General features: G+C 41.8%; 1 pseudogene; it reads left to right on the forward strand.

The window, feature by feature from the left end:
* The first annotated feature begins 185 nt into the window (after nt 1–185).
* Nucleotides 186–13,126, forward strand: LOC123713348 (annotated as a pseudogene).
* The last annotated feature ends 468 nt before the right edge of the window (nt 13,127–13,594 follow it).

Below are 13,594 nucleotides of genomic sequence, written 5' to 3' on the forward strand. Positions count from 1 at the left end.
TAAAGGCTTTTGTATAATAAGCAATAGCAACTGACAATAGAACAGTGATAAAGTGAGTAAATCATTTTCGCCTAAAAACAGATAAATATCTTATCGCTCATGTATTGTTACTGATAATTATCTCGGAAATATATAATCTACATTCAATGTAAGGTGAGTTTAGTTTGATAGTGCCTCCTAGAGCTATGGCTGAAATGATAGAAAAACCTAAAGCAGAGAAGGAAGGTAACGAAAACGAGGTGTCTTTGGACAAGTTGCTGATAGAAGAAGTTGGCCAACTAGGAAGATACCAATGGCGCATACTAGCTCTCAGTATACTAACTGGAATATTTGCTGCGATGGCGGCAGTTGAATATATATTTACCACGGGAAGGATTCCTACAAGGTATGCCTGCGCTATATTTTTATTAATACATTTTGAAATATTATATATGACGGAGAGAGTAGTAACAACGATCGAGAAATGAGGGTAGGACCTAAATAATAGTGCAAGAAGATGGAGAAAGGATGGTAGCAAGTAAAGGGGAAGGTGAAGGAATATTGTCATCTAACGACAGGGCGGAGGAGAGTAAATACAGAGACAGGGACCGATTGTTGAGAAAGCAGCAAACGGTAACCAGAAACGATGACGATAGTTAGAATACTATCGTCATAAATTTGTTTATTGATGTTAGAGTCTACTTTTTAAAGGCTTCGAATTGGCTCGACAAATTAATCGAACCGAGGGCAGTACCAACCAGTTCCTGTTATAAAGAAACTAGAATTTGTAATAAACCAGTTTCGTGACATTTCATTTTTAGTTCCACAACCGAACCCGGATCGACTACAAAGTCAAACGCCAGTCATAGGAACGAGTGTCCAGATTAAATTACTTTTAATAATAATAACACGATTATGGAATCATTATTATTATCGCCTATTGAATAGTCGTCAATTTATAGATCTAGCAACTTAGACAAATTAAAAAAACCATTCGTATTAACGATTTTGAATAAATTTAACTATGTTGTTATTAAATTATAATGACAATGGCAGCTGACACTAGGGTTGCCTTTTTGCTCTGTTATTGGATTTTTTTCAACCTTTATAAAAATGCTGGAATTTAGTTTTTTACCCGGGACAAAAAAGAAAACAAAATTATATGCGAAAAGCAAGTCAGTTATAACAAATTTTATTTGTTTAAACATATATAAATCAATACAATTATAATAGTAATTGTTCGCGCTAAATCGGTGTCAATCAAAGAATGATGACAATTGTCGATTTGACTTTGACACACGAACCGCAGATGGGAGGTGGTGTCCCGGCGTAATGGCGCAAGGGAGTTAAATTTTAACCGCTGTCGCATGCGCACTAAATATATACCGCATACCGTATAGCATTTACTTTTTTTTTATTCATCATTGAAGGATCCAGTGTTTGGAGTGAGATACGCCACCGTTGATGGTAAGTGCTAGTTTTAGTCTTATGGATTATTGGATTCCTTTTTATTATACTGACACGGGACAGCCGAACCAGCGCATATTATTTCACTGAGGGCAAGGAGCATCCTGGATATAGATTCCGGATACCCAGGCCCACACATCTTTTTTGGTCCTTCTCGAGCCGTATATGTATCATATATCTTAGTTGGGCATATTTATTTTTCGTATCTTATTTAACGTATTTTAGGTTCGTTAAGTTAAATTGCCGGTGGGTATTTTCTTACCTGTATAACAACAAATTTATATTATTTATAAATCTATTATCCGTATTACATATTTACGTATTTAATAATAGATTGTGCCTGATTTGGTGAGAATGATCATGCGTAATTAATATCTCTATGGGGTTGGGTTTGGATCTATGCTTTTACGGTTTCCAGCACGACATGCTCGCTTTAGCATGGTAGCATAGGTGCAAACCCACCCTACCACATCCTTCTGATGGGTAGGGAGGCGTGGTCTTGGGGGTAGCGCAGGTCGCTGTGATCCCCAAGGCAAGTTTTGGTGGACTAACCTTCCCGAGGTTGCCAACCCTGTTTTTGGTCTAATACCCTATGTATTAGACGTAACTAAAACCACCAAGCGAACTTTTGCAGGGATGTAGAGGTCATTTCCTTGCGAGTTCATCATCCAAAATAAAAGGACGGTGGACAGTAAATGACCTCCCGCGTGTTTGTGCCGTGCGCGGGGACCCGTACGGGGGGATGAAGGAGTCCTGGAGGTTGAGTGGAGTAGTGCGCCGGTACAGTTGTGCGCTGCACACAACACACCTCTTTGGTCTGGATTTCCCCTCACACCGAGGAGGAGGCCGTGGATTAGCTGACCACGGTCAACCGGCTGTGGTATCCCGTAAGAGGGCTACCAAGCGAGAGTCGGGGTGTGGGTGGGGGGGGGCGTCGGCGTGGCACGGGACTCGGGGTGAGTTTGCGTCATCGTCTCGGGATGCGAACAGCTCCGTACTCTCTTGCGGCGTGCGGACGCGCCTGCCCCTCTACACGCTGACTCTATACCGAAGGAGTAGCTCTGACGTCGCTTGCTGAGCAAGGGACGTCCCCGACTTGAGGGCTCCGTGGCGGGTGGAGAGCTCCGACGGTGAATCTATTTCATACCACCACATGGATAGAGAGACAAAACACACAAACCAACAAAAGGCTGCATCCACAGATGCGCCTAAAACTAACATAAACAGGGTTGCGTCGCAGAACGTGTTGAGGTGCAAGTCACCAGTGACACGATACTCTGATGCCCCTATCTCGCAAACGGATGCACCCAATAGGGCAGCGTCCGAGGCACCAAAGGAGAGGGCAGCGGCTGAGGAAGCGCCAAACCGGGATGCACCCTTAACCGTGCCCACTCCAATGGTATCTCATACACCACCACACAAGGATGCGTCCACTGTTGCGGCCAGGCTGACTGCGTTGGTCGAGCAGAAGATAGCAACTCCGAAGGATGATACAGCAATGTCTGCGTCCATAGGGGGGGCATCCGAAGCAAGATCGATGCGGAAGACCGAGGCTGCGACGATGAGCACGTCCAGTGCACAAACCTCGACCATGGACATGTCGGCCCTGAAATCAGCGATTCAGGAATCGACTCCCAGGATGGTCCTAAGCTCCTCAAAAAGGCGACGGCTCAGGAAGGCCAAAAGAGCGACGGAACAGCAACAGCTGATTACCGGCTCTCAGAGGATACCTGAGAACCCTGGAACTGCCCCCGCGGTTACCACAACTGCAGGACGCGGGAAAAGGGCACCGAAGCCGACTGGGTCCTCTGCCGCGCCTATTGGCTCTAGGTGCGGTAAAGGACCTAGAGGGGGGTACCAAACCAAAAACCCAAACCAAACCAAACAACAAACAAAGGGCCAGAAACGCGATCGGCCAGAGGAAACCGTGACACCGACTGGGGAGAGTAAAAGGGTTAAACCTAACAAACTCCGGCTGGAGTCAGGGACCTCGGCCAGTTACGCGGAAGCGGCAGCATCCTACAAAGCCAACGAGCTTTGTGTTGCCGTGATGACTGAGCCCTTTATAGACATGACACAAGAACAGGCAGATAACATTCGCCTACAAATCGAGGGTAAAATCCAAGATGAGCTCATGGCGGATCTTGAAGCTACCCTAGCAACTGAACCCAACGACATCAGATTCCGGGGAAGAGCCCACTTCTCAGATGGTGTCCTCAAAACTTGGTGCGAGGATACCTACACGCTGGGATGGCTTACCGGAGCATGCGATGTCATCAATAATCCGATACCGGACACCAAACTGGTGGTACGGCCTCAGTCAGACATTCCGAAGAAGGTGCCGTGCTTACTGCATGTTCCAGAGTTCACTGGTAGCACGGAAACTTTACGGAAACTGATCACCAGGCAAAACCGCCACCTAAACATCAGATCTTGGACCCTGACTCACGAACGTAGAACACAGGACCCGACAGGCGTATCTTTGTTCCTTCGTGTTCCGGAATATGAGATCTCAAAGATCTAGGCACACGAACGTCGCATCTACTATCTGATGGGGAACATCTATATCCGAATTCTGGAAAAGGATGAACCCTCAGTGGTAGCTGCCGCCACAGTAACTACTGCCAGTACATCGGGGACGGGATCCTCGGGGCCAAAGCCGCCCTCGTCAACGACGGAGATAGCCGCGGTTGCCGAGGTAAACGTCCCCATGGAGACAGCTCAACAACCACCCTCACCGGTGCAACTAACATCGGATGACGAGTTCTTTTAGGAGACAGGGGGGAGTGAATTCAGCGACAGCTGTTTGCGCTCCTCCCCCTAACCGGACTGACCTTATCCAGACCAACCTCCAGCACAGCCAAACAGCGTCGGCTTCACTACGCAGACTGCTGGAGACCAACCCGAAGACCATTGCCGCGATCCAGGAGCCGTGGATCAGGAATGGCAAGGTATGCGGCCTGGGTAACACCGGTGGTAAACTTTTGCTGGATACCTCAGTAAGTAACCCAAGAACCTGCATTATCATACCTAAACATGTACCAGCATACCTAATTAACGAACTGTGTTCAAGGGACCTTACAACCATTAGGTTACCTAGGGACGCACATCCAGACATCGTCCTGGCGTCCGCCTACCTACCGGGTGACGAGGACGTGCCCACTCCAGAACTCGGCCTTCTGGCGGACTACTGTGAGAGGGAGAAACTGGAGCTTATAATCGCAGCAGACTCCAACGCGCACCACACGCTATGGGGTAATGCAAATACCAACGCTCGAGGTGAGAATATGCTTAACTTCATTCTTAGCAATAATCTTATCTTAGCAAACAGCGGCTCTGAACCAACCTTTATCAACGCACGCTCGCAAACCATAATCGATCTAACAATGGTGACCTCTGGTCTGTCAGATCACATACAGGATTGGCATGTCTCCAGAGAGCTATCATGCTCAGATCACAGGTGGATCCGCTTTACAATCAAAGGGGAGCTACCTAAACCACAACCACGACGCATACCTCGGAGAACTGATTCAGTAAAATTTTACAATATAATCGACTCAGAGGTAAGCAAACTAACAATACCAACCACCATTGATGTACAAGACATAGACAAACATGTAAATAACCTAACGTCCCTACTCCAGACCAGCTTTGAACGGTCGTGTCCCCTTACCATGCCTAGGTGGGGGAGTAGACATAACTGGTGGTGCCCCGAACTGGAGAGACACCGAAAGAAGGTCAGGAAGCTGTTCAATAGAGCAGGAAATACCCGTTTACCTGCCGACTGGGACAAGTACACAATCGCGAGAAGACGATTCAAAAAACTTTTACGCTCTAGGAAGCAAGAGTGCTGGAGACACTTCTGCACCAGCATTGAAAGCAACAACCAGGCAACCAGAGTGAAATCATGCCTCTCTAGTGAGCCTTATCACTCAATTGGTTGTCTTAAAAAACCTGATAAATCATTTACAAAAACCGATGCAGAAACATGTGAACTACTGATGGAAACACACTTTCCAGGCTGCATAATTGCCAACGACCAAGCATGGCAACCCTACTCAGAAAGTGCCACCACCGACTCAGACTGGAATGTAGCTCACAAAATAATCACAAATGAAAAAGTAACATGGGCAATCAACTCCTTCCTACCATTCAAAGCGGCTGGCCTGGATGGCATCTTCCCAGGCCTACTAAGATGGAGTAGAAACCTTTTGGTGGACTATCTTGTCTCAATCTTCCGAGCATGTATAGCCCACCGCTACATACCCTTGAAATGGAGGGAAGTGAAAATAATATTCATCCCAAAACCAGGCAGAGAGGACTATACCCAGGCAAAATCCTTCAGACCCATAAGCCTCACATCTTTCCTGTTAAAAACAATGGAGAGGCTTGGAGATCTGGAAATACGTAGCCAGGTATCGCTATCCAAATTCCTGCACCCAAATCAGCATGCCTACAGCCCAGGCAAGTCAACGGATTCATCACTCCACAACGTTGTGTCTCGCATTGGCGACTCCCTGAAGTTAAAACAGTCAACCCTTGGTGCATTTATTGACATCGAAGGCGCTTTTGACAAAACAAACTTCACGAGCATTACCAGAGCACTCGTTACATGTGGAGTATCATCAACCCTGATAGGGTGGATAAACAACATGCTAAAACAACGAGCTATACAGTTCACTGTTAATTCCACGACACGGGGCATTGTCAGCAGAGGCTGCCCGCAAGGTGGTGTCTTATCGCCGCTACTGTGGAACCTCGTAGTTAACGAGCTCATCACAGAACTCAACGCTGGCAACCTCTACACAGTGGGTTATGCGGACGACATAGCTATCTTGATATCGGGAAGCTTTGAAAGTACCCTATGCGATCTCATGGGAAGGGCTTTCAAAGTAATTGAGAGATGGTGCATCAAGCACGAGCTATCTGTCAACCCATCAAAAACAGAGCTAATACTCTTTACAAACCGGAGGGTTCTGGGACCACACAGGCTTCCAAAACTCTTCAACACACAACTCAAACTCAAAAATGAAATAAAGTACTTGGGTGTGATTCTGGACAGTAAACTGCTCTGGAACAAACACCTAGAACACAAACTGAGCAAAGCAACGATCGCCTTCTATCAATGCAAAAAGATGCTAGGCGTGAAATGGGGCTTATCGCCTAAAATAACATTATGGCTATACACTGCCATAATCAGGCCAATGCTGGCCTATGGAGCCCTGGTTTGGTGGCCAAGATCTGAACTTCAAATGGCGATCACGAAACTGGGACGCTTCCAAAGGCTTGCCTTGTCCGCTGCTAGCGGTTGTATGAGAACAACTCCGACCGCAGCAATGGAGATAGCCCTGCAAATCTTACCTCTAGACCTACACATACAGCAGGAGGCGGCACTTGCGGCCATCAGGCTTATGGTATTGGACCTATGGGGAAAAAACCACTATAGTTCACACACAGTGATTCTCAACAGGGCAATAGAGTACCAACCTCTTATAGCTGCGCCATGTGACAGAATCACTAATCAATTAATATTCAACAAGAAATATCTTATACAACTGAGAGAAGAGGAGCAAGATCAGTCGCCCCTGAATGAGCTACGTATATACACTGATGGCTCAAAAACAGGGTGTGGCTCAGGCGCTGGTATTTTCTCCTTTGATCTCAACATCAACATACACCTACCTCTGGGCACACAAAGCACAATCTTCCAATGTGAATGTGTCGCTCTAACCGAAGCAGCCAGAGCCGTACAGCGGATGGGAGTCAACGACTTTCACATTAAGCTCATATCGGACAGTGCATCCGTGCTGATGGCGCTCGGTAACGAAAACACAAACAGCAAACTAATACTGGAGTGTCACGAAGCACTGGAGGCAATAGCTCTAACAAATAGAGTTACCTTACAGTGGATTAAGGGACACAGTGGCTCTCTCGGCAACGATGCAGCCGACGAGCTTGCGAGAAGAGGCTCTGGTATGATACCTGCTGGCCCGCATCCGCTTCTCCCCTTGCCCTTCTCGCTAGTTCGAACCTGGATTCGCCAGAGATCCACTGTACTCCAGAATCAACGATGGTCGCGAAGTGTAGATTGCAAACAGTCCAAAATGGCTCTGCCGGCTGTGAACCCGCAACTTACTAAGCGACTTCTAAACCTGAACAGAACCAATCTCAAAACAATCATAGGGACAATCACGGGCCATTGTCTCCTTAACAAACATCTTTTCGTCCTAGGCGCAACAGACAGCCCCTTGTGCAGAGGCTGTTTCAGCGCAGAGGAATCAGTCACCCACGTAGTCCTGGAATGCGAGGCTGTGGCTAATCAACGTACAAAAATCCTCGGAACAGTGAGGTCGCTCCGCGAAGCCTGTGAAGTGCCCGGGAGACTTCTGTGCTTCTGGAAGGAGTTGGGCTGGCTAAATTAGCCAGGGCTTCTACGCACAACGGACCGACTACGTGTCTAAGTGCGGAAATTGAGTCCACCTACCTAAACCTAAACCTAATATCTCTACCTACATCACTTTTTTCTAAAAATTGTTTCGTGCACAACAATAGGGAAATTTCGGATTCCGAAAAGGTGTTCTATTGTGGGCAACTAACAGGGAAGGCCCTTACTGTGATCGCCGGCATAAAACCAACGGCAAATAATTATGATTTAATTTATTCTACCTTAATTGACAAATATCAAGACATACGATCACTTGGCTTTAATTAATTGGATAATATTTTTAAATTTTAAAACATTAACAACGTCTTCTACAGACAGCTTAAATAGTTTCTTAATAATTTTGTTACATCTGTTGTTTGAGAATTCCTTTAGAAAAGAAAAAATATCCTGTTACATGCAATTAATTACTTTTTTAAGGGAACAGTGTAAAGTTTTGGAACGAACAAATTCTACTATGATAAAACCACCTAATAATAAATATTCCAATTTTTGTTACTTCTAATTCTGTTCAAACTAATTCAAAATATCCTTTATGATCCCAATTTACGATCAGTTATACAGTTGTCCTGATTTTTTAAAATTAAACACAAAAGAACAATTCAATATCATTAAAAAACGGAATAATTGCGTAAAATGTTTAAGCGTAAAACATAAAACCACAAATTGTAATTCTGTTAAGTTGTAAAACGTGCAATACCAACCAATACCGTCCAATACGCACAATACATTGCTGCATTTTTCGTCAAATCCCAGTTTATTTGAAAAACAGGCGAAACTTTTCGAACCTGATATCGATGGACTGCGATCAAACGCTCGAGCCATTGGATCGCAGCGAGAGTCATTGCTAGTTGATAATTCTCCGCATGTCGCATCTGGCTCCTTAGACGAACCTAATTCAAGACAACGGCTATCAAAATCATTTTATAACAACTGAGTGGTGTACAAAGTTACTATTAAATTACAATACGTTTTCCGAATCTATGTATGTGAACGGTTTTGGTGGCAGTTCGAATGATATAATAGGGACAACTAATATAGTTATATCCTCTCGTTTTGACAAAAATATTAAATATTCCATTAATTCTTTAATTGTGAAACGTATTACTGATTATTTACCCACTTCTAAGGTTGATAGATCGAAGTTGGAATATTTGTTTAACGTACCGCTCGACGATAATATATTTCATGAACCCGGTCAGTAGGTCGAAACTACTCAAGCAGAATACGACATTCAGGTTGTTTCTTTAGCTCGACTTGACCACCTCATAACAAAATTAATCTTATTTAATTTGCGTCAGCAGTTAATCCGCGCTTTATGTGGACTTGATGATTCCAAACAAAGTATTCTTGATGCAACACATATATTTGATATGGATGGAATGTGTCAATATACTAAAAGTTTTTATAACTGAAAATATGATATTACTAATTGGACTCGATATGAAAAAAATGAAAAATGGATATTTTTAAACCTTATTATGCTTTGCAGATGCCTAATTCCAGAATGTGACGTTCCCGAGTCAATAGAGTTTCAACCTTCATGGATTTTAAACGCAGTGCCTGAGAGTGGCAACTCTTTTGACAATTGTCGCAGGTTCAGCTCTGTCAACGCAACACTCCACTCAGACACGTGTCCCGCAAGCCTCTTTAACAAAGACAATGCGGTCGACTGTGAAGAGTTTCTCTATGAGAATACCGATACTGTCGTATATGATGTGAGTGCTAGTATATAGTAATGCTTTACGTGTAAAATAATCATAAATCAATTTCAAATGACATTTTTTGTGTCTGAAAATTCATACTTTATTCGATTTTTTTTCCTTTTGATTAAATTTAGGCTTGTTGAATGTAACTTGTTTCACTTTACTCATAAGCCTTCTATGTTATCCGGCTAGGAATAGTATATATAAATAGTATAAAAGTAGTGTCGCTTCTACCACGTAATCGCCACTTTAAAAACAAAATATTATGTCATACTCATGTGCAAGTGGCACATGCGCGCACTCTTATTCCCAGCTGTTGTTAGGAAAGCCTTATACGAGACCGTAAAGACCAACGTATGAACCTACAGTTTAGATTTAAGCCTTATCAGGTCTGCAGTGTAAATTGTAGCCAGAAAACATCAATGACCACTGGAGTAACACGTGATTATGTCCGGCTTAACGGTCTTGGCCTGTTTTATCATCATCTACTGACAAGACAAAGCTTTAATCCGATCAACGAATGACCCTCTTCAAAAACCCTTTATTGTTCTTAGTATGATCTGGCTTGCGACGAATGGGGTCGGACTCTCATCGGATCTGTCCGGACTTTTGGAACCCTTACTGCCTTAGCAATCACTGGGTTCATATCAGATAGATGGGGCAGACGAACTGCCCTTTGCATTACTGCCCTAAACACTGCTTGGATTGGTACCTTGCGGTACCTTGCAAATACGTATGTTGGTTTCCTGATTTAGCAAGTGGCCGAAACTACTTTCGGCTCTGGATCTTTCTCTTGCGCTTATATTTTATGTAAGTATTTTCAAAGAATTCTATGCTTCTATTAGTTACTTCTGTTTACATTAATGGAAATAAATGAATTATTGTACAAATTAAATCGGCTGCAGTAATTTTTAAAATTAATATTATTTTGTTCGTAACATTATAATAAAATAGCTAAATAATATTTTAACGAAATCCCAGTATGGCCTGATTGCATGGCAGATACTTTAATACGGCTACTTTTTTGTTTATCTGAAGATGTAAAATTATTTACCTATAGTTTATGTTTTCCCAGTGATCTAGCCTTGGACTTATAAAAAATAACACTATATCTATTTTTCAAAATTTATCCTGGGCAGCATGTTAAGGAAGTTAGCCCCAAATTGTACGGTACCTCCAGCATCCTTCGACGTCTTAGTAATTTTCTCCCCTTTAGCTCTAAAACCTTACTGGCTCAATCTCTCTTTCTGCCATTACTAGACTACGCCGATTCTTGCTCTTTTTATATAAACGAGGAATTTCTTAATAAACTGCATCGTCTCCAAAATATATTTATGCGATTTATATTCGGTCTAAGAAAGTACGACCATATCTCTGGGTTGCGTAAACGGCTAAGCAGATCCATCTCTTATTCTCCATTCCGTTCAATCCTAAATTTCTTCTTAATCTCGGAAATGATTTAAAAATTTTGGAAGAAATTATAATTTACGCTCTTCCGAAAAGTATATCCATGAATTTCTATGTTATAACTCTTCCTTTATTGGTGAATCCTTTTAGGTCTCTGCACAGCTCTGCTGCGTGGCTATGGAATTCACTTACCGTCCCTATCAGCTAAGCTCCTTCCTTATCTAATTTAGACAACATTACCTGTCCACATTGCTTCCCTAACTTTCGTACTAACTGATCTGAAATTATCGTAATTTATCAGCAGTATCTTTTTCATGTGTATTTTTTATTATTGTCTATTTACATATGTTTTTTATTGATTAGCTTTGTTTCATTCGTTTTGTCTAAATAAGTATAGGTAGCTTTCACTTCTTTCGCTTACGTTATCTATTTTTTTCCTTCTCGCAGTGGTTGCCTGGAAGAGATCTATTGGAAGCGATAAGGCCGCCAGTTACACCCCTTTTAATGTAATTATATTTCAGTATACTAGCAGCGAAGTGTTAATAAATAAATACATTATACAAATAACATACGTCATGATAATTCATTAAATCATTTTAATTAAGTCACTTTTGTTATCCAGTAAAATCCAGTTTGGTATCCAGTACCTATATTTTCATTTATATGTGTAAACACACACATTAACTATAATTATATATTGCAGTGATGGAAGTAGTTGGTCCAAAGTATCGCGTGGCAGCAGGAACAACAATGAACTCTTGCTTCTCCATAGGTCAAATTACTGTTGGATTAATTGCCTGGGCTGTGCCCGATTGGAGGAAGCTTACACTCACTATCTTTATCCCTCAGTTTATAACAATAATATACTACTGGGTGATGTTCGAATCTATTAGATGGTACCTGAGCAAGGAACGGTATGACGATGCAGAAAAAACACTTAAAAGGGTAGCGAAAATTAACGGAAATCAACTATCTGAAAACTCTATCGAATTTCTTAAATTGACCGCCAAGAAAGGGAAAATCCAAGCGCTTTTAGACAAAGAGGCTAAGAAGGAAGACACTTGGCTGATCGTACTTTTATTCCGCTACAAACGTGTATTGTTGCGTGTTTGCGTTTCACCAATTTGGTGGATTACCACGATGTTTATTTATTACGGCATGTCCATCAATTCAACAAATTTGTCTGGAAATCGATACGTAAATTATATTGTGGTGGCCGCCGCTGAAATTCCCGGGTACCGGACTTCTTTTCTCCTTATGGGTATAGTGGGAAGACGACCAGTGTTGGCAGGAGCGTTTTGGGTCTGTGCTGTGTGTCAGATCGCGTATATTTTTATACCTTCGGGTTAGTAATATTAATACGTACCTACTTGTAAAAAAATATCTGGCTTGAAAACTTTACACACTGATACTTATATTTTTCTGCAGATGTGTACAGTGTATCGCTCGCCGTATACCTGGTAGGCAAGTTCAGTATTGCGATGGTTATGACCTATACTACTGAATTGTATCCCACAAAATACAGACATACACTATTCGCGTTTTCATCAATGATGGGCAGGATTGGATCTGTCGTAGCACCACTTACACCAGCTTTTGTATGTACTAAAACACTTTATTTTGTTTATCTATTGTGAATTTAGACTAAGATTACATCGTTGTTTTAACAAAACTTGTAATACGTGAATATATCGCTTAACGTGGCAGAATTATGTTCCAGCTATGTTTTGCTAATAATAAATTGTAAGGCGTTTTTAATTTTAAATAAGATTCTCTACAACAAAGCTTTTGTCCTTTTTTATTTAAACATAGAACAAATAGTTGTCAATATTCAAAAATGTTTTAATGATGAATTAAACTTTTTCTGTTTTCAGGGGGCAGCTGTGTGGGAAGAATTTCCCTTTGTTCTGTTTGCATGTTTTGCTTTATTGTCGGGAGCGTTAGTGCTAATCACTCCAGAGACTTTGGGTTCAAAGCTACCTGACTCTATGGAAGACGCTTTTAATATCGGTCTGAAAAAAGGTGATCCAAACCGTACATAGACATAGTATGCCTATTATTGTATTATAATATGTACCACCTGAATCACTTAGTAATTTATTTATAATATTTGTTACTCTAACGCGTTTAGCCCGGAAATTGGTTTCGTCAGCGAAAAATCAATGATTTGGTTTAGAAGGCTATAGGTATATTTACCTTAATATCCATATCATGTATTGTTATTTTTCTTCTGAAAAATATTAATAAATAAAAAAATACACAAAAATGTATCTATATTGTGATTTATACCTCGTAAGGTAATAATTTCAGATTTATTATGGAGTTGCAAATATTTTTATGAAGTATGTTTTAAGAAGTATAATCTACAAGAAACATTACCCAATTAAAAAATTACTTTATATTAGGTAAGTGTTATCTAAAGACGCCTAGTGCAAAGGTTAAAACATTTGTCCGTTTTCTATTATATACACGATTATCGCATCTCAACAAAAATATCACAATGTATTTATTCTAAGATTTACGTAAATACCTTCAATTATCACTGTTACCCAACCTTTTTTGTGGCATTTCATCTTAGAATTTCTATTTATTA

This window comes from Pieris brassicae, chromosome 8, assembly GCF_905147105.1.
Source record: "Pieris brassicae chromosome 8, ilPieBrab1.1, whole genome shotgun sequence".
Classification (NCBI taxonomy): Eukaryota; Metazoa; Arthropoda; class Insecta; order Lepidoptera; family Pieridae; genus Pieris; species Pieris brassicae.